The following is an 8,393-nucleotide window of genomic DNA, read 5'->3' as shown; positions in this document are numbered from 1 at the left end:
GGAGCTTATAGTACCAAGGGGAACAAAAAAATGCCAAATCCTACAATCAATCTTTTCGACGTAAAATCGATTTTTAGAAACACATTCGATATGAATGTGCGAGTTTTTTCATACATTGAATGTAAATATTGAATTTTGAAATTCAAGAATACATTAGTTTAAAGTTATCAACGTAAAATTATTATTAATATTGATAGAGATTATTTCATAGATGAGAACAAAATATAAAATTTTAGTTTATTTTTATCTATTTTTAGTATGTGGAAAGAGTTATTCTCAGATTATTAATAATGTTTACTTATTATTTTATTAATTTAATCAATTAAAAAATTATTCTCGATGATTTTACGAATTTTTCGAAATTTTTTTTTAAAATAATTCACTTTTTATTCTTTTTTTTTAACAAATAATATTTCTTATTAAGAATAGTTTTGATTCCATTTTCATTAAAATTATGATCAACGTAAATATTCAAATTCTTAGAACAAATTAAAAATTTTAGAGATTTTGTGTTTGTTGTTATATAATAATGTTCTTATTTTTTAAAATCTTTTAATGTTAAAATGTTAGTTTCTTCCCAAAATCATTCATATAAAATTTTTAATCAAATGGAAGGAATTCTTTTTTAAACATATTTATGCGTCGAGAAACGAAATTACTGGGATATTTATATTTTTCACTATTTGGAATGTATGCTCCGTTTATAACAAACTTTCTACACGCGAATAGATTCAAACGTAAATTATAATATAATTCAAGAGATATAACGATCGTTTTGTTCCGACCTCGGTATTAATAACGTCTTAATTGGAAATTAGACCATGACACAGGTGTTCAGTCTTGCTTTTCGCGAGGTTACATCCTGTATCGTACAGATTTTAATTTATGCAATTAATTCATTCACGTAACGCAATATTACTTTAACACCATTAAATTACAGTGCACGTAGAAATATATTTTTTGAGAAAACCAAGTGTTGAAAATTATTTATATACAATTAGATAAATTTCTTTCAAAGAAAAAAAACAAAAACAGTAAAATTTATTGATCAATAAATATTAGAAAGTCTAAAACTTGTAAATAATCTATTTATATTACTTTGAGATTAATAAATGTAATTTAAAGTGAATTTAAAAATAAGGTGATAATGCTTGTTTCAAAGAAATCACAAGAATGATTGTAAGTATAAATGAAAATATAACATCTTATTCTAATTTTATTCTATTATAATTATAGGGAATGATTTAAATTGCATTGATTAAAAAATTGTATATATTGTCTTTTTCATTTTGAATTAGCTTTTTTATCTTTAATCGTCATCATTCTGAATAACAAAATTACAATAATAGTTATAATTTGAATTCCGAATATGTAAATCCGCAATTTAAAATAGATCAAAATAATGTAATTTTGTTTTAGTTATATATATATATATATTATAGTATCAATACGATAATTCCGCAAATAACCAGGTTCAAAATGGAAATTATTCAATAACTAAAAATATTTTAGGAAAATATATCTCGATATTCGAGGTTCATATGACACGGTGATGTTATAAAAATTTTTCGTAAATTGGTTTTGACATTTCGATATAAAATGAGAAAATAAATTTGTTTTTTTTATATTATATTATGCGCAATCAATAATTTATTCTCATATATAAAGCATAGTTTCCATGTAATTTGTTGAAATTTTTATTTTCAAGTAGATTAATATATAACAAAAATATAAGAATGTAATTTTATTCTAATTTCATTGATAAATCAGAAGAGAAAAAGAGAAATTTTATAAATTTATAAATTTTAAATCAATTAAGAGATTAAAAAAAAAAGATATATGATAAAATATAGCATTCAAATAAGGTTTTTTTAATCGTTCAACTAATTTAAATATTATAACCTATAAAAATATAAAATCAAACAATTTAAATATCATATATATCATATAAAATCAGTATTTATAAAAATATCACATTTGATCTTAATATAATTGCTAATATCGAGTATCAAACGTATTTATTTTGCATTTATTTTGCATTTGTTTATTATTCATAAACATGTTATAATTCAAATAATAGATTCATAGAAACGTAAAATTTCAAATAAATTTTCTTAATATTATTAATCTTAGAAATATTATCAAGAGAAAGAAAAAATTAATAGTACTTACTGTATCCTTCGTCTTTGCACGCTTTTGATTTAAATCTTACGAAGAACGTGATCCAAAAAAAAAAAAGAAGCTTCGAAACTCTCACGTGCATGGTACAACAGCCTGCGATTAGAAGCTTCAGGTAGTGGGGCATGGATGGAAGGGATAGTAAGGTGAGGGGGTGGCGGGTCTCCTGCGGTGAAACGGTGGTGGATGGTTCACCGGACGACCGTCGTTGGGGCGCTGCAACCCGTCAGGACGTCAGTTTGCTGTCGTATCGCGACACGGTCGGATCTTATTTCGTAATCATCACGTACACGTACGTACACGTATACACGCGCGTAAGAATTATTCGTAAGAATCACTTGTTTCGAAATCGTAATGGTTTTCTCGTGATAAATAATCGATAGTAAACGCGTATTTAACGTGAAATGACACTAATCACGTGATCGGTGATTCGCGATACGTAGTGGGAAAGGATCGTTTAATCTCTAGTTTCGAACGTTTTTTATTCGCGATTGACACGTTCGTTGAATTTCATGTGCAAGTGTTCGTGTTAATTCGCTTAGATTCTGTGTACATAAGTTTCGTGTCTTCATAAAAATAAAATATATACGATTGAAGGACGTATCCTCTCGAGTGTCACAAAAAAGAGCACAGTGTTAAAAATAAATCTTATATTGAAACTTGGAAGGTTAAGTGATACGTTTGTTGACATCTATAACACTGTTGGAAAATGTTATTATGTGGAAATAATTATTAGAACGCATATTCACCAGCAATATTTGATCGAGGAGAAAGATTTGAATTTTTGTTTCGCGTTATATCCACCGTAGCGTTGTGTGCGATCGAGAATCGAAGGTGCGCTGCAATCGATCTATCGATAGGATCGAAAGTTGAAATGTTCGTGAAAGAACGTCGAATATGCGAAACACGAGTGTACAGTTAATCGACGCATGTACGCGTAACCGTCATGGGTCGTTATCGAAAGAGTTTCAATTAAATTTCTCGTGAGAAAGGTCAAGTGCGCTGTTCAGTTTTCAGTTTTAATTAAAATACCCCTGAGATTCCTCATTGTCGTGCTTGTGTCTAAAATTAATTAACGAGGGGTAAAGACAACGGCAGAAGAAGGTGAACAAGCAAGATTGTGACACGGCCAAAGTGCGAAGAAGGTAATAATATAACCTATAAAAAATCAATGGGCATCGTGCGACAATAGAATTGACGGGAGTGTTTTCCGTTCGAACGATTCGATATATCGATCGTGGAAAGGATAGAAGAAAAAACAGTATCGATGTGTTTTCTGTGGTTGAATTCGCGTGTGCGGCGGCTTAACAAGAGAGTTCGATCAGATTTTCGTTAAACGTTTTTTCGCGAGTGAGAAATTGTGTTGCGTGCGGAAAGAGGACATAATCGTAGAAGGATAAGTGAGAAAAAAAATGGGAAAAAAGTGAGCAGCCTTTTCAACCTGTGACGTACCTACGACGGAGAGATGAAAACGGCATAGCAACGGCAATAGGTAAGACGAACTACCGCATTTTTCTCTTCAATAAAGTTCCATGCCAGTGAATCGATGGGGAAACATTCATTGCCAATTTCTTTTCGCTTCGATTGCATCGACGATTCGATCGAGTTTTTCAATGTTTTCCGGTTGATATTCCAAATTTAAAGTAAAGATAAAGGATAAAAGTGCAAACTGCTCGTGAACTTTATTGAAAGTTTCTTTGCATAGCAACTTGGATAGCGAATCAGCCCCATTTTCCATGGCATGCTATCGATACTATACGTAATTTTTGCAATATATTATTTAACACGGCATTGTTAAAATTGATTGCTCGTGTCGTGCCGCTTTTACTGAACGTGAACTCGTATATCTGATTAATACTATTAACAGATCAACCTACATATCGCGCGGGTACTTCTCGACAATATGTAGTGCGTTCAATCATACAAATGACGTTCTCCTCGTCGAAACGTTTCACTTTGGAGTTTTGCATGCGCGATCGAGGTAAACAACTGTTGTCTCTTTATTTGCGGCTAGATTGGCATCGGTGCTTTAATGTTACACGAGTTATTACAAATGATCGATTAGTATAATGATTGGTTTGGATAATGGTCGTTCGTTTTCTGTCAAACACGGCGTACGATAATGCATACACGATCAATTATACTTAGTTCTATATTTCATTCTCCTACACATTAAAATACCGTACGTCATGATTTATTAAGTTTACTTTAGGGTTGAATCAGTCTTGATTAAATCGCAAATTTCCAATTGTATCGCCATAAATTAAAATACGATAAATCGAAGCTTCGATTGAATGACGTTTCGTACACATAATTGACGATAAATTTACAGAATTATGGTATCTAATAAACGCTAAATACACGAGATTCAATAACGCACGGATGATTTGCGGTGAAAATCAGCGTGAAGAAGAGAGAGAATGTTTTTATCCATATAAAGGAAGGAATGATGAATTGCCAATTCGGTGGGATTAGCAATAAATGGGACGAGGGGGCGCGACATGAAAATTTGTTTTTGCGCGATTTCGCGGTGGAATTTGCGGTTATCGCTCGTTTGATAAAATTAAAACGATCCTGTTTTAGCGTGTACGCGTTATCTTTCGCACGATGGTTACCCGGACAAGCGCATTACGCGCGCTGGCGTTTATTCGACAGATTAGCTCGCAAACTGTCGATTCGTAGTGGCAAATCGCCCGTTTAGAGTATTACTCGCGTTCCTATTGTTTGTTCACGCATCTGAAAACCAAAAATGAGCCAGATGATCTTGCATTCTTCGCGAAAAGCGCCAAATTACTGCACGGTAATTACGAATATCGCGTCTGTTTTTTGCTTAGAAAGGTAACGAATGGCTAAATTATGCCGGCTGTTTGCTCAGTCTGTGCTAAGGTAATTTAACTTTCCGTTTTAAATTATGGAAATGTTCTGAAAAAGTTGCATACGTTTCACGCAGACGGGCAATTTCGCGAAATTCTTTTTTTTCTTTTCTTTTTATCCCCGAATGTATTTTATAATCGCGGCTTTCTTGATATTGAAATTATATCTATCGACAAATGATTTGTCGATGTACTAGTTTGAGATAACACGTGTTGTGAATTATCCTTTGGCGTGATTTTTCTTTCGATGGATTCAATGAATACTTATTAAGAAACGTAATAAATTTGAAGTTTCTTAATTGGATTTTTAACTTGTGTAATATTTTTCTTTATAGATTTATAAGAGGGCTTGGAATAAAAATACACAGTATTTTTTTCTTATTAAAATAATCTATTTTGCAGTAGTTGTTATCCGTGGAACAAAAATTAATATAAATTTCTGTATCCATGTAATTTTCAAGTAAACAATGAAAGAGAGAAACAGAGATCAGTTCTTTTGTAGAAGTTAATGAAGCGTAAAAGAAACGTGATTACAAAGTTAATTTAAAAGGTTTATAATCAAAGAGACGCGAATATTTATTTCGATGAAATTAAACGATGAAAAAGAGTAATAGTCCGTTTCAAGCAATTTCGCAGATTCGAGATTAAAAAATTTTCACAGAAATGATCAATTTCATTCGTTACTTTTAATAATTTTATTCCTTAGTTTTCAGTCGAATCTCATCGACAGATCAAAGACAGAGAACGGAAAGTTTTAAATAAACGGCCGCTTCAGCCAATGAATTACGACTGTTTGAAAGAACATGCGCCGTCCATTTTTGACTTCGTCCTATCCATCGAGAAATTAATATAATACGTTTTTGCATTGCATTGCTCTCTCTCTCTCTCTTTCTCTCTCTTTTACACGCTTTTTCATACAATGAATGAAATTACAAAAATTACACGTTTACTTTTTGACCGACCGACGCTAATGAATTTTAAAACGCAGGATCAAAAAGTTTTCCCGCGATATGGAAGGATGAAAAAAAAAGATGAAAAGAGTCGGAGATGGCATGGAATATTTTGCACGGGTAGAGAAAATAAAAATTACGCAGGGAAATGGTTTCATATTCTAGCAGTAGGGAACACCGTTATTATTTTTGCTGATGTTACTTCATGCTCACCGTGCATACTGGTTAAATTATGGTTGATATCATTATCACAAAAATATACCGGGGCGAAACTGCATCTTTTGTCATCGTGACGAACATTATTTTCTTTGCAACTTGAAATCAAGCACGGGATATCCTTTCTCGAATTAAAATTTTCCTTTAATAATTTAATTCTGTTTCTTTCTCGAATTTTTTTTTGTCCACTTGCATCAAAAAAAAAAACAAAGGAAGACACCCCCTTTCGCATACGTGTTTTCGCGCATTTTACTTCGATTTTACTTGATTTAAAAATATTGGAATAATTAGAAGGATATTAGAGAAAATCGAGAATATTTTCAACAATATTTCCATTAATCTTAAAAATTATATTGTATAATTATATTATATAATAGTGGAATAATTAGAAGGATGTTAGAGAAAATGTTAGAGAATATTTTCAACAATATTTCCATTAATCTTAAAAATTAACGAAATGACGAATTTTATTTCTAATGAAATGTTTAAACCAGATATGAGCCTCGAAATGTGAAGCGTTTTCAATCGGTCTTCCATTTAATTAATTACACCTTTTTATTCTGCATCGATAAAATGTCCCTATAAAATTGCGTTAATCGATGTTTTTTCGCGAAATTCGATTGCGTAAGCGCAATTAGCGCTACAATTCAATTATTTCGCTCGGCGGGCATATCGATAGTCGAAAAAGGGAAATAAAATAATACTATTACACGATTGTGTACACGTACCGACCCTTCTCTTCCATTTCCTCCCCTTTAAATGGAGTTTTCTTGATTTATTACGAACGCAGGAAGCGAAACCCGCTATGTGTACTCGGAGTTTATCCGAGTAAGAGCAGATAGATATTTCTCCTATTTTATTTCCGCTTTTTTGGCAAAGGGAACGTGGCCCTCCTCCTATCTTCCTACCCGCTCGCTTCTTCTCGCCATTTTCTGCTTTTCGCGCGCGAAAGCGACGAATTCGTTAAAAAATCGCGAGATCTCTATCGTTGTTTCCGCGACTGACTAAAATATGAAGCTATTCAGAGGGGCTAGGCTTTTCCTCAATTCCCCACTTTAACATTGCCACGTGATAAATACGCGCAGGAACACGTGCGAGATCATAGATCACGTTTTGTGGAAACTATGTCAGGTGTAAGTTTGTTTTCAAAGTGAAAAATGCATTTACGCGCGCGCATATACGTACACACACATACACGTGTTTTATTTCTTTGAATTTATGGCGGTTTATTTATAATATGGGATGCGTAGAATAGAGGAAAGTAGAGTTAAATAATAATAATTTCGTTTTTCGAATCTTGTTCTTAGAAATCAATCGCGACAAATAAAAGATTTCTATGGATATTGTATTCTTTTTGACAATTTTTCGAAATAAATAAATAGAATGAGTTGTGCACAGATGATTCTCCTCGTTTATCAGAAAGAAAGCTTTATTCATTTATCAGTATTTATATGGTGTAAAGAATTAAACGTGTTTTCTTCTTTAATCTTTAATATTTGACTCGATGAAAGGAATTTAATAAGTAAACGTTTGAGAAAGTGAATTCGTTTGCGTTACTTTCAGACATATGGCTTTTCTTTATGCAATCTCATTCAGTTTTTGTACATCGTTTAATACTTCTTTCTTCTCATTGAAGTTGAGAAGTAATAATTAATGATAGAGTTTAAAGATTTTTCACTTGAGAGAGATTCTCTTTTGTTCTTAAATTGAATGAATTATAATATTTTTCTTCTCAAATTTACATTAATTTTATAAAACGAGAGAATTGTTTTTTTTTTTTTGATTTAAATTCTTTCATAAATTAAGAAAGCTTATACAAACGAACACTTTTTAAAATATCAATAGCCATTTATATCTTCGTTCAAATTGCTATTTTATAATTAACTTGATTCACATTGTTACATATTATATATGTAAATCAAGTTAATATCTATTTGCAGAATATTTAAGTATGTACACGTCACGTAGACATTAGTAAAGTTTGTATGTTTCTTGTACAATTCAATTGTTTACGAAAGTAAACTTAGTTAACAATAAGTCTCGCTAGCTGAAGCTAGATACAGACGCTTCGAAACAAGATTTAAGTTAATACCGAGCAAGATTGCTATCGAAATCCTTGGAGTTGCCAAGGTTGTCGAGATTAATATTGTTACAATCTTAATCCTTCTCATTGTTT

At 31.6% G+C, this 8,393-nt stretch overlaps 1 protein-coding gene across 3 annotated transcripts in view; it reads left to right on the top strand.

Annotated features, from left to right (window-relative positions):
• Window positions 1-2,222: 2,222 nt before the first annotated feature.
• Window positions 2,223-8,393, top strand: part of LOC102674399 (lachesin-like) — a 483,275-nt gene continuing 477,104 nt past the window's right edge. The window contains exon 1 of one of the 3 annotated variants that reach the window (XM_006618852.2): window positions 2,223-3,670. The gene's annotated coding sequence lies outside the window, so the exon portion shown is untranslated. The remainder of the gene's footprint in view (window positions 3,671-8,393) is intronic. The other 2 variants (XM_006618850.2, XM_006618851.2) reach the window with 2 other exon arrangements.

The sequence above is a fragment of the Apis dorsata genome, unplaced genomic scaffold, assembly GCF_000469605.1.
Source record: "Apis dorsata unplaced genomic scaffold, Apis dorsata 1.3 scaffold_376, whole genome shotgun sequence".
In the NCBI taxonomy this organism is placed as follows: domain Eukaryota; kingdom Metazoa; phylum Arthropoda; class Insecta; order Hymenoptera; family Apidae; genus Apis; species Apis dorsata.
This window is presented reverse-complemented; position numbering and strand designations above follow the sequence as displayed.